We start from the raw sequence: 13,961 nt of genomic DNA, 5'->3' as shown, positions 1-13,961 counted from the left end.
TAATTAACTCTTAAAGTTCCATATTACACTCTATGGTTTCAGGTCATACCCATGTTGGCTGCAGCACTCGGGTCAGTCACTCTAATGTTTTGTGAGTTTGAGAGGAGAGGGATGAGAAAAGGGTAAAGAGGCAGAGATCTACCTAATTAGTTACGGGTAGTCCAGCTGGAAGAAGAGATTAGGTGGACTTAAACAAATATACAGCTCCATAGCACTAATCTAGCCAGAGAGACGTTGTATGCATATACTCCAAAGGAAAGACGGCATGTTAATAAAGGAAAGTCCTTTAGTCCATATGACAAGATGTTCAAGGGAAAGATGCTGCCAGATGAGTAACTTCATACCAAATGTAAGTTGGTAACCTAAACAGTAGCTATGCAACCTTTTAAAGTCAAGGATATCCAGGTCCACCTCATGAGTGAGAAAAGAAGTGGAACTGCAATCAAGCAAAAGCTACATAAGCCTTCAAGGCAACCATTTCACGAATTCTGCTTGAACTAAGGAGGTCAAAATTGGGAACAAAGGTGTTGTCCCCAAGCCCCGCTCGAGAAGGCTCCTAAAGACGTGCGACTTTTAGTTTGGTCATGGTTCAAACCCTTGTCAGGCCAGCCTCATTCACATTTGAGGGTAAGTGACGGAATGCTTGATAGTTTGTGGCCCTGATAGAACACAAACAAATTGGCCTGCCTTGTTATGCTTCTGATCTTTTTCATCTTTAGCCCAGTACTTTTTCAGAAACTCTTACTTTTTTTTAGTTTACATAAGGATGGATGATTCTTCTCCTGTCCTTATAGATTTTTCTCCCAAACTACTTCCAATTTCTTAGAGCAGAATGACATTTTAGAGTTAAAAACAGAATGTTATGAAAGGAGACTTACCGTGCTTCTTTTGTTTCGACCAGTCTCATTCTGTTCAATCCTGGTGCAGTTCTTCTCTCACCTGTAAGCTTTTATCTATGCCTCCTTCAAAAGTAACTTTCATTCTGAGCTCCTCTGCCTGGTCTCTTCCCACTCTTCTCCTCCACTCCCAGTCCAGCTAGAGGTCTTTCTTGCAAAACAAAGTAGCCAACTAGGTGCCATTTTCTGTTCTAGACAACAATCATGGTATGTTGATTGATTCTTTTGGACGCTGCAACTCTTATCTGCCCTGGGAGAAAGAAGCTTGCGATGGTCTGATTTATCCAAGAACTCCTGTCTTCAGTAACATTTTAGGGAAAACTCAAACTACCCCTACTACTTCAAGGCTGGCAGCAATAATACCTTAGGCATTTTCTTGGGAATTTGGTTCCATTCTCCTAATACTTAACATTACAGGGATATTGCCTGCAGCCTGCTTTTATCATCTTTTTAACGTTGAAGGCCTGGTCAGCTAATACTTTTTAGTCACCCTTCACCTTTACTACAATTGTCTTGGTGGCGGGGTTGATTGTCAGTGCCCTGGGAGAGAGGTACTTTGTTCATACATATGGTATTACATTCTGTTTTAGCGCTTATACCCATCTCTTTACAAAAAAACAAAAAACTTTGCAGACATAAATACTGCCCAGGTTGGACACAGTTATCTGTCATAATTAATAAAATGAGGAGAAACCTCACTGTCTGGAGAACACCATGTGACGCAGATAGCATGACGTAGTGGAAGAAGAAAGGTTAAGTGTAGGCAACAGGGGGAGGAACAGGAAACGTCAATATCACAATTGCCCTCCACGGCGGTCTAGTTTGAAGTGGAGACTTAAAGAGGACCAATCATGTGTACATTACAATTCTAGCAAGTAGAAAACAAATTCACAGAAAAATAGGCCCCACCCGAGGCCAACCATCAGTCGTAATTAATAAAACAAGCAGAAATCTGATCATCTGGAGAAGATCAGTCTCTAGACTCGGCTAATATGGCGTAGCAGAAGGAGAGTGGGCGATAGTTATGTGGGCGAATCGAAGAAGGCCAAGATCACATTGGCAATTTGAAGGGGCAGCCATTAAATGTGATGATCTACCACCAGTCCTAGTTTATATCCTTCAAAACATTTCTTTCTTGTTAGTTGAAAACATTGCTCTGTGTTAATTGCTCAAAGATTACGCTGTCATTGTAAACAAAAGAAACTCTGCTTCTCCCCGTCCCCACCCTCCGTTTTGGGGTTATGTCTGGAAATGTGGGTTTTTCAAAACATTGCAGAAACAATTGTTGAGGTATGTTACAATACAAAATATTAATGGTCTACAAAGAAATGCCAAGAATACAATACTTAGTAAAAATCGCATGAAGAGTTACTAGAGAGCAGTAAAAAGGAGCCTAAAAGCTCCATGAATCCCCAGGTACCAACAAGTTAAAGCCAATACAGCAGGCTACTCAAGCTATAATAAATGTACCAGTGCAACTAAGAATTTTTTCTTCCAGACTTTTAAAAATCTGTGGTGACTGCTTATAGAAAGGGATTCAGGAATACTTTTCAGTTGTAATTGGTCATTTTCGTCTGTTTTACAATTCTGTCTTTATTGATGGGAAAATACTGCCTTGAAGTCAGTCCCAGTGCACCGGTTTATCTTCGCTGGTATATGCCCCATATGGAACTATTTGCATCAATTAGACTTAACCCCAGTTTAGAGCAAAGTGGCATTGGAAAATATGTGGAATCTTGCACGCAAAATACGATAAGCTCTGAGGTTGCCCTAAAGAAAAACTCTCTCCCCTCGTTCTCCATTTCTCCCTATCCTCCTTGCTTTCAATAAACCTGAACACAGCGTGGAGCTTAATAATCTGGATCAAAAATTGCAACCACTGGGCTGAAACTTGCGGAGTAGAATTTCAAAACAAATGATCACTACATGCTCCTCAGATATTACATAGCTCTTGACGATATCTCTGTGACGAGGGACAACAATCCCATCCCCCTGAAAACACATGTTTAGCCCTCCTTTAGAAACTCGCTGGAAACCCCAAAGAACGTACTAACTGCCATCTCCGCTGTTATTTAATAAGGTAATATTTTATTGTGTTTTATGCATCCTCTATGAAATTGCAGTACTGAGTCTTCTCTGTGATATTCCTGTTGTGGAAGCATCCTATTCAGTTGGAGTCCATGGGGCATCTTATCTGCACTGTTTTCCTTACCAGTATTCTCATTTAACAAATTGTTCATAAAAAAGGAAGAACAGAAAATTGTTTAATATGCCATTAAGGAACAACATCATATTCTTTGTGAAGAGATGTTCTGTAGTCATACAGTAGGCACACTGTTATTTAATGAAATTGATATTACAGGAAAAAAGGTTTGGGTTCGATTCTTCAAGGTCCTTAATGGTGAATCAGTTGATCCATGATAGTTTTCTCGTGGAGGTTGTTGGGGGAGAGACGATGTGACGGGTTGGTACAAATAATGTAAATTCAGATGAGAAATGCTCCCTTATACATTTGCTCTTTTTGAATGCTGCTACTTTGGGCGTGCTCTGTGCATCATGCCAGGATCTTGGTTGTGATTCTATACACACAGTCCGCAGCAGTACTTTAAACAGAACAGTTCCAGTATATTCGTGCTTTACACACAATTGGTTGTTTGATGATGCCTGCGAAAGTCCATCCAATGTTACTGAGAAGTTTGTTCTGTAACTATGCAAGATCCTGAACCGGAAGATCACAAAACGATTATTAGAGCCCTTTGACAGTACTCGAGTAGATCACAGGACTTAATTTGGCTTCAGACCAGTGAGCGGGGTTTGGGGCACTCTAGCAGAACTAAAATGCTTTTATTGTCCATTAAGATAAGGGTTTTCAGTCAGTAGATAGTGGGATCCAACTGCCTTGATAATGAATGGGTGTTTCAGGAGCCACCACTTTGTTGCAAACTGAAGTCAGCAAACAGGATTAAACATCAGTCCAACATGAAAAGGTGGATTGTTATCACACCCTAGCAATTTTCTGGCTACCGTTTCGGAATGCATTTTAATTTTCCATGTTGAAGGCATATACATTTAATAATTATTATTATTAAACTCACTCAAAATATAGACACATCAGCTTTGTTTTTGGTCACAAGGGGTGAATGGTACTATCTGGCCTATAACTTGTCCCTTCTTCGTGGCTGGATGTTTTTGTCTAGAATCGTGAGCCCACTACTGTTGCTTCTAGCTGATTGCCTCTAGGAGGTAGAGGGCTCCCAGGTGCACTTCCTCTCGTTCAATAACGGAGGATGTGGCTGTCCTCTCCCTAAGCTGTGTGCAAACTGATGGCTGCTGTATCTTGTGGATACTTGTAGGAGTTGAAGCATTTTCCCCTGCATTCAGGAACAGATTCCACCATATTTGGATAATTGTGATTCTTCTTTTTTCCTCAGTGTTGTACATTAATCTCTCTTGTTGTATTTTATTGGAATCTGGCATTCCGGTTCCTTTTCGAGGCACTTGGGTAAGTTGACTTGCAAGGTGTCACACTGACACGGGTGAAAGCTACACCACGTGAGGGACACACATATTTTTTCTCCCTTGGTTGGTCTTTTTCCATCTTGTTTTGGACATCTGATCTAAATATCTTGACGCCTGCTAGACAGCTTGTGCTGTAACCAGAGCGCGAAAGATCTGCCCAGCTTTTTTCATATGCTTGTTCTTTGTGCAATCCTACTGATTAAACACGTACCTACTTTAGTGTTGAATTCTAAGCTAAATGTCCTGTGAAACAGATCGCTTTTCATTGTCCCTATATGAACTTCTGTAATTTTAAAACGGTTTCGTTAAACTTGAGCTTTGCTCTCAGTCTTTGTGCGGAGAATACTGGAAACCATCATCATTTACCTGAAATTATCTTTAGCATGTAGCTGAATGTACATATGTTGTGTCTACATACACAAGTACTACAATTACCTTTTATGTCGTACCTTGGTCCCTGAAGGGGTTCTTTTGTAGCTAAATTTTTACAGAATGGTTGAAGTAAGCGCGCACACACACACACACTCACTCACTCACTCTCACATTCTCTCTCTTACACACTCACTCTCTCTCTCGTACACACTCGCTCACACTCTCTCTCTTACACACACTCACACTCTCTCCTACACACTCACTCACACTCTCTCTTACACACTCACTCTCTCTCTCTCTCACACACACTCACTCTCACACACTTTTCTGTTATAAGTAATCTAAGAACGTAATTTTCATTGATCAACCTTGCAACCTTAAGAGAGTCGAGACCCACCAGGGAGCCTTTGTATCTTTTGAACAAGGGTTTGGTAGCAAGGGCCCTGGAATACTAGTGATCAATGACTAGTTATTAACTAGAAAACTCACCAGTATTCACTAAACTATCTGCAGGTGTGCCTAAAGCGTAGTGATCTCTGCCAAGCAAGTACTCTGCTGGCCCGGGAAGTGGAGGGAGAGAACCTCGTAATTCCACCCCTTATTTTGGCTGTATGTTCATGTCTAGGCTTCTCTGAATAGTTTTTGATGGCATAAGGATTTTGGCAATCCACCCTATCTGCAAATTACAGGCTTTCTGCTTTTATCGTCCTAGTTTATCGCCTCTTGTGTATATTCAGGTAATATTCTTAAGAATGTTGCTTTGGAAAGTAGCTTAAAAACCAGCCTCGTAACTCACAACAACACCCTCTCGTCACAGCCATTCTCCACAAACAGTAAAGATTCCTTCCTCTGCATTCTTCCTGAAACAAGACCCCCATTGACCCCAGTGCATGATGAGCGAGCTGCACCACTCCAGATTGCTTGGGTATCTTCTAATCAACGTTCTTGTTGTGTGTAAAACATGTAACAATGAACCATGCGATTGAGTTATTGTGCACTGCAACAGGCAGGAGGTCCTGATGTTGACCAAAAAGAGTGATACTACCGGGGGTTGTTTAGATATGTATAGCGGACACTTAGGTTTCTTTCTAAACGCAAGTAGGTCTGGTGAAAGTCATAAGGCAAGAAGAAATCTTTTCCGCACTGCTGGAGCGTGGACAGAAAAGAGTCGCCCATTGAGTTTGCTTTGACATCTTGGAACCACCACTCTTTTGAAGAGAAGCTGTGGATGTTCTTGCCAAGGCGGCTTCAGCATCTACAGTAATTAGGGGACCTCGAAGTGAAGTTTCAGTGCATTGCGGTACTTGCAGGCTTTCGTATCGTATTAAAGTTAACAACAGAGGGTTGGTCGTCACTCGGACCCGAGCGTGTTCTGGTATTTGAAATCTTTCACATGCCCATATTAATATTTCATATTTGTTCTCAATGTAAAGTCAGTATGGCACTGCTTTTAAGCAGGCTCTTTACATACACTGACTGACCTTCACCGATCTACGAAGGAACTCCGCCTTTATCCTGGGAATGTGGACCGACAAGTCTTAATGTGCGAGTCCCTCTTTGAGGGCGCCTGGCAACGTGAGAATGCTTAACTGTGACTAAATTGTGTGCTTTGAAAGTGATTATAGTTAATCAGCTTTGGAATCTGAAAAGCTGGAATTTAGAATCTGGAAACAAACAATGAAACCTTGCAGTGTACCTATTGAAAGCGAACACTTTATTTCATGAAGTGTTGAATCCCCTGTTTACACGACGACTGGAGTTGGGTTTTGTCCAAAGGCTGAACTGCTGTTCTGATTTTCTGCATTTCCATTTGTTGCCCCTTTTATATTTCAAATATCGTATGCAACCGTTGCCTTTCATCTCTTTAAGGACAGGAAATTGTGTTCAGTTGTTGTGGTATGCTGTTCTTGCGTTTTGATTTTGAAAAATGGCTCCCTGTACCTAAGTCCAGATTCCCATCCTCTGTATGCAAGTGATCTGATGACAGTGCAAATTCTTAGCGATAATTTAATTTTCCTGTCGAACCTTTAACTGAATTTGCTATCCTGGTCAAAAGACGCACTTTTTTTCTGATTCCGATGATAGTAAAAGGCAGAGTACCTCGCAACAGTTGGGCTGCAACAGTTCCGCTTCTTACCACTGTTGTGGTTTTAGGAAATGAGCTCCACTTCTGCTATGATAATAGTTTTTTTTTGGTTTTGTTTTGCAGCTCGTTTATGGGTGTAGATTTCGCTGATAAGTTCATAAAACATTTAAAGGGTCCGCAATAATTCAACGTGCACATTTTAGCAGTAAACTCTTTGGAGAAAGTCAGCGCTTAATTTGAGCCAGTGGTTGCAGGTGGGTCCCACCAGCACTTATTATTTCCCATCATACTTTGCCCTAGAACAAGAGGAAGAAAAACACAGAAGTGGGAGGATGAGTAAGACGTAAAAACTGACGAAAAAGAATGTCCAGACGTGACATAGAGGGCCAGGGAGTTCCTGATTAATTCAGGATGGATGAAACAGACTTGCAATAATTTAAACTTAAAGACCAAGTCATTGGCCTTGTAAAAATTGAGACATCCTTGAAAGAGCAGAGATCACAAGATATTACGATAAAAGTTATATTCGACAATTAATTTGTAACCTTCCATTTCAGTGAGCCTGGATCTTTTGACACGTAAAGACAGGCGACAGGTCCTTGAATTTACAGAGGATGGACGCTTGGGTGTCCTCGAAGATGTAAGCCACAATTCCGCATAGAGCAAGTACCAGTTCATTAAAGGAAATATATGGGTATTTATAGGTTACATTGATGTTGAGAACAAGCACCATTGAAACAGAAATGCGAATTCTGTGTCTGCTGCTCCACACGCCAAATGAGAATAAATTGGTTGATACTACCTCTGAGTCAAGAAATGTTTGCGGAAGGAACATTTAGATGCTCCAAGTGAAGTCAAGTGTTGTGCAGAGCAGTGATTCTTCCTGTAGATTTCCATCTTTCAGTTGCAGAGATTAGAAGAGAACCAGTTTAGTACATTCTTCAAAGCCAGGGCTTTCCTGGAGTGTGTTCAGATGTACGCCGGGATGGGTACATCTTCCAATAGATTTCTCACCTTGTGAATTCTTTTCCCAGGCTTTGTATTTGTCCCAAAAAGTTTTACTGTGACAGTATCTCGCCAGCACCGCTACATAGAGCCATGTGGCTTCTGCTGTGACTCCTCTGAGAACAGTAGAGTATATTAGGTGACAACCAGCATGCTGGCGTCAGTTCCTCTTTAACCATGCCACATCAGCACCAGTCCGGAGAGCTCTTGTGATTTACTGGCATAATTCCCCAGTACTTTGACAGTGACTAGTTCAAGTATCTCCTCCTAACATGTCATAAAATAAGATGATGTATTTTTAGAAAGATGCCTGCAAGTGGTGTCTTTGATTGGAACAGTATGCTGCGACCTGTGACTCCTGTGCCGTCCTGCACCTCAAGGCCTTCAGGAAGGGGGAACTCTAGATGTTTTTGGCTGAGGGCTAAAGTACTCTGCCTCACCTACAGGTAAATCCCCTGTCAGGGAGGAATGCTCTAAAAGATTCTACCATATAAACCACAAAACAACCTCCATTGGAAGGAGAAATCCTCTTGTTCTTCAAAGAAACTGTTCTGCTTCTGGGACCCTTCAAAATCTCGATGTCATTCCATGATTAGGGACTCCTTATTGTCCTAACCTAAAATCCCAACACTGAAATAGATGAGACCAGAGTCACATCACCTGACCCTGCGTAGTTCGAAACCTGTCTGGCATTCTTGACTTGTTCAGGAAAGCTGCCATACCATCTGAACCACCTCCATTGAAGAGGGCACCATTCTGTTGACTTGGTGACTTCAGTGGCCCTGACCCAGACTACTCTCGAGGCCACCCTCCGCGGACCCCAGTGCCGAAGGAGAAGTTGAAACCTGTGAAGGCACCATCACCTGTTCAGTCAGAGCCTCCTTTGACACCCCCACCCTTTAAACCAGTGAGTGATCTCTCAGGAAATTATTTGTGTGGCGTAAGTGAAAGTTAATGGTAAGTTTAAATGTGTCCTTGAACTAGCACCTTTCTAGGGCTGAGAAATTTGCTTGGAAGGAGACGTTTTTTGGTCTGAGGCCTGGAAATGCTTGAAAAGGATTAGCGCTGTACTGAGGATGATGATTCCTTAGCTGATAACCTCCTTCCCCATTACAACTCTGATGCTAGCTTGTACCCTCATTTAAAATAGGTGAGTGTCCTAGACGCTTCATTCAGAAGGGGACATCCATTATCCCTAAGGGCTTCCTTCAGAAGAAGCTTTCTCATTAATAACTGTAGCACGAAAAGCAGCTCGATCTTTGAAATTGACCTTGCTCTCTGTGGAGGCAAAGACTAACATTTTGACTGAGATCTTGCAACCTTCCTCAGTAGCAGGGCCCTTTCCTAGTTGTATGGGAGAAATCCTTCTCTAGCTCAGTGTTCCAGAGGCAGATAGCCAGTCACTATAGTGCTTGATCCAGGGTACCCACACGTTTTGTACTCTGACCGTTCCCCAACAAAGTGTGGTAATTCAAGCTTCTTTTTAAAAGTAATCCTGAATGCCTTTTGACATCTCATAGAAGATAGTTATGAGATCTAATTATTCTGTTGAGTAGTTATACCATTTTCCAGAGGTTCAGCTAATAAAGGCAGGGCTGTGATGGGCTTCTAGGTTGTAGGATCTGCTGGCTTACTAACAGATTTGTTAAGCAGGGGCACAGCTGGGCCTATTTTTAGGTCGAGCCTGTCCCATTCCGCAGGAATGGATAGGATCGAATTTTAGTGTTGCATCAGGAAAGCTAAACCAGCCGGCGTTTTCCTCAAGTGCATGTGATCGTGAACGCGCATCCGCCTGCTGATTTAGCTTTCCTGATGCAACTCTAGGGATCTGCTCCGCCCCCTACTGCACGCGCTTTCCATCTGCCTGCCTCGAGCGCGTCCACTTTAAAGCATCTGTTGCTCGGCCTCAGTTCTCCACTTCTCCTCCCCCCTCCTCCCCTCTAATTACATCCCTGTTCACGACCGCAAGGCCGTGCTTCAAAGGCCGTGACTCGCATTCTGGCCATCTGCCTGTTGCCTCCTCCCACTCCCTTTTCCTCTCCCAGCAGCTTGTTTTTTAGGGCTCGCCCCATTCTTTCAGCCCCCTCCCGCCTCCCCACACAGTATGCCCACCTTGTGTATTTATTTCTTCATTTCGTTTTTAACACAAGCACGCATAATGGCGACAGCTTCTTTTAGGTTTCGTTATTGCGCCATGCTCATGACTTTAATATGCATGAGTGCTGTGCTTTATATTTTAGCACGGCAACCGCTTTATAAAAAAAAATCGTGCATACTGCACACCTCTCGGGACGACACAATCAGCGGCTGCAGAGATAACCAGGGTCCCTGTCCGATAATCCTGCCTCCCCTATTGTGTAATGGCTCACGACCGCAAGGCCGTGCTTCAAAGGCCGTGACTCGCATTCTGGCCATCTGCCTGTTGCCTCCTCCCACTCCCTTTTCCTCTCCCAGCAGCTTGTTTTTTAGGGCTCGCCCCATTCTTTCAGCCCCCTCCCGCCTCCCCACACAGTATGCCCACCTTGTGTATTTATTTATTCATTTCGTTTTTAACACAAGCACGCGTAATGGCGACAGCTTCTTTTAGGTTTCGTTATTGCGCCATGCTCATGACTTTAATATGCATGAGTGCTGTGCTTTATATTTTAGCACGGCAACCGCTTTATAAAAAAAAATCGTGCATACTGCACACCTCTCGGGACGACACATTCAGCGGCTGCAGAGATAACCAGGGTCCCTGTCCGATAATCCTGCCTCCCCTATTGTGTAATGGCTTCGGGAGCAAGGGGAAGAGAGAGATTTAGCTCGCTGCGGGGGTAACGGCTGCCAACGATCACACATTCTGTTTCCTTAGCGATGCTGCACTGTAGCTGGTAACACATGGCTGCCGACCAATTCACAGGTAACCCTTGCCCTAAACTCTTTTAATCTAGATTTTAGGCAGACTACAAGACCCTGACTTGTGTCCGAGTGGGGAGTGGGGTATAGAGGAGGTGAGTTCCCGCCATGTTTCTTGTAATCCTGACTGCGTTTATTTGCTCTCCAGTAGTGCAAGCTAGACCCAAGGGCATCAAAGCGCTTTAAAAGAGTTTGTTCCTGGCTTGAAAACTAATTAAAGCCTGTGCGTTTAGTTCAGGCAACATATACAGAGCACTTACTTCAGACAACTCGTGTATATAACAAGCAGAACCACTTCACAAATAAAGACACGTTTTCAACAGTGAAAAATGAAAAAAAAATCACGTTTTCTTCATGTGGCATACATAGTTTTTGTATTGAACCCGTTTGGGAGTTTCAGCAAAAGTAATCCAGTACAGAGGTGGAGTGGAGGTCGATGACAAAATGTACAACTTTATTATAAACATAAGCTGCGCACTTTATTCAAAGCAATGCTTTTTTGCATCAAAATCGGAATGAACATATTAAACTCTGTGGTAAAGTTTCACTGCTGCTCAAAATCAGCCAGGATTTTGGTACCAAATCCCAAGTCTCACAATTCTAAATTCCACAACGCACATTAGATGATAGCATAGAATGTATCTCACTCTCTCTCCCTCCCCACTTCACAGATAAACACACGCAAATTCCATTTTACTAAGTACATAATAGTTTTGACCTCATTTATGTGAAACGCATAGTACACACCCATGCTGTTTCTCACTGCTACTTCAGCCATCCTCCCCCGTGTCCACCACTTCTCTTTCTAGTCATTACTTGTTTTGTTTGCTGCTAATTGTCTCGAGAACAGTTTCTGTTCACGTGTCTGTTACGTGTATGTCACTAGACCGATTTAGGCAGATGACTTCCGATTTTCGTAAGCAATACCGGCTTTGTGGCCCTGATGTTTTTTTCAAAATATAAACCTTTCCTGTTGTAAAACACTAACGTGTATGTTAATGTAAGTTTTCTGCTGAAGGGCGCACTCCATGTGACGTGGCTAAGGGGGTTAAAGTGCCCGATGCAGAAATGTTTGTGATACTTGCAAATCACGTGGGCCTGCTCCAGTAAAGTATTTGAGAGCATGGGGTTAATATGCTGAAAGCCGAGCTCACAAGGGGTTAATGTGCCCTTTCTTCACGTTTCGACGCCTTCTTCTGGTGAGGTTTTGTGCCAGTTCCCTTTCCACAATCTCTAGCTTTCTCTCCTGGTTTCACTGGCAGTGCCTCTCTCACCCCTTTCCTTTTCCTCCTCTCGGCTGCTCCTTACTTTCCACCCCCACCTCGCTGCTCCGGCTCTTACGGCTGCTATCTGCCCACTCCCTTCTGTCTGTCACCCAGTATAATTGAGGTTTTGTGCTCACAAAAGGTTTATGGAGCAAGTGTTTTAATGGGGAGGAAAGTCGAGTGTTCCTTTTATCCTGTCTTACGTGTGCAGAGATTGATTGATTATTAATGACAAGATGCTGTCTGTTAAAAGTTTATCAGACTTTGTGAGACCATTGAGAGAAGAACATGAAGCGGTGTTTATTCTACTAAAAACAGTACTGCCTGATATTTTTGTAGACTCTTACCGACAAGGACTATCATAGTATTGAAAAGGGACAAAAAATTGAAAACTAGACAAAAACCGGTAGAAATATGTCTGTAAGAAGTTGGAGTATTAGTTAATGGGGGTGCGAACCCACTTCAAATAATAATTGCAATCCTTGTCAGGGCGAACTGCAAAAATCACTAACTACAACTGTGCTTAACCTTCTGATAGCTTGATAGAACAAGCATTAGAAATGCAATCGGGCTCGGATTTATTTGTTTGAGCTAATGGCATTGTAAATGCCAATGTCTTTTTGCCATGTGTTATGGAGTGTGTGCATGTGGTGTGTAGTGGAAGTATGTTAGTTGAATTGTAATTTTACCAATGGTGGCATGCTGTGCTTTATATGAATATGTTTAAAAGTAAAGTGTACCATACTGCGATTGCTTGGTGGAAAAGTGCACTGCTGGCTGGAGGTGTGTGTGCCTGGTGGAAGGGTGCACTGACGGCTGGTGGGTGTGTGCTTGGTAAAAGCGTGCACAGATGGATGATGGTTGTTGGTGTTTGTGCATGGTGAAAGCATTCATTGACGGCTGGGGGTGTGTTGTTGTGTGTGTTGTTTTCTGTGTGCTGGTGAGTGTGTGCTGGTGAGTCTGTGGGGGTGAGCCTGGGGAGTGAGTGTGGTGGTGAGTGTGTTGTGTTGAGTGCTGACAAGTGTGTGGTGTTGAGAGACTGAGGTGTGTGGTTTGTGTGTGCATTATGTGTGTGTGGTGTATGTGTGTGTGGTGTTTTCTGCACACTCACACACTGCCCCGTAACATTCACACACTGCTCACCCGCACACTCCCAATGTCACCCTGCATAGTCACACACTGTCACATAGTCACACACTCAGCAGCACACAGCACTCAACAGCACTCTGCCCTCAACAGCACTCTGCCCTCAACAGCACTCTGCCCTCAACAGCACTCTGCCCTCAACAGCACTCTGCCCTCAACAGCACTCTGCCCTCAACAGCACTCAACAGCACTCTGCCCTCAACAGCACACAGCACTCTGCCCTCAACAGCACACAGCACTCTGCCCTCAACAGCACACATCACTCTGCCCTCAACAGCACACAGCACTCAACAACACACAGCACTCTGCCCTCAACAGCACTCTGCCCTCAACAGCACTCTGTCCGCAACAGCACTCTGCCCTCAACAGCATTCTGCACTCTGCACTCAACAGCACTCTGCCCTCAACAGCACTCTGCACTCAACAGCACTCTGCACTCAACAGCACTCTGCACTCAACAGCACTCTGCACTCAACAGCACTCTGCACTCAACAGCACTCTGCACTCAACAGCACTCTGCACTCAACAGCACTCTGCACTCAACAGCACTCTGCACTCAACAGCACTCTGCACTCAACAGCACTCTGCACTCAACAGCACTCTGCACTCAACAGCACTCTGCACTCAACAGCACTCTGCACTCTGCACCCAACAGCACTCTGCACCCAACAGCACTCTGCACCCAACAGCACTCTGCCCCCAACAGCACTCTGCCCCCAACAGCACTCTGCCCCCAACAGCACTCTGCCCCCAACAGCACACAACAGCACACAG

The 13,961-nt window shown here is 43.7% G+C and overlaps 1 protein-coding gene across 1 annotated transcript in view; it reads left to right on the top strand.

Annotated features, from left to right (window-relative positions):
• PTTG1IP (PTTG1 interacting protein) overlaps nucleotides 1-13,961 on the top strand; it is a 262,047-nt gene that overhangs the window by 58,470 nt on the left and 189,616 nt on the right. The gene's annotated exons all lie outside the window — the stretch shown is intronic.

The sequence above is a fragment of the Lissotriton helveticus genome, chromosome 3_1 (genome assembly GCF_964261635.1).
Source record: "Lissotriton helveticus chromosome 3_1, aLisHel1.1, whole genome shotgun sequence".
In the NCBI taxonomy this organism is placed as follows: Eukaryota; Metazoa; Chordata; class Amphibia; order Caudata; family Salamandridae; genus Lissotriton; species Lissotriton helveticus.
Note: the sequence above shows the minus strand (reverse complement) of the source record. Positions and strands in the feature narration are given on the sequence as shown.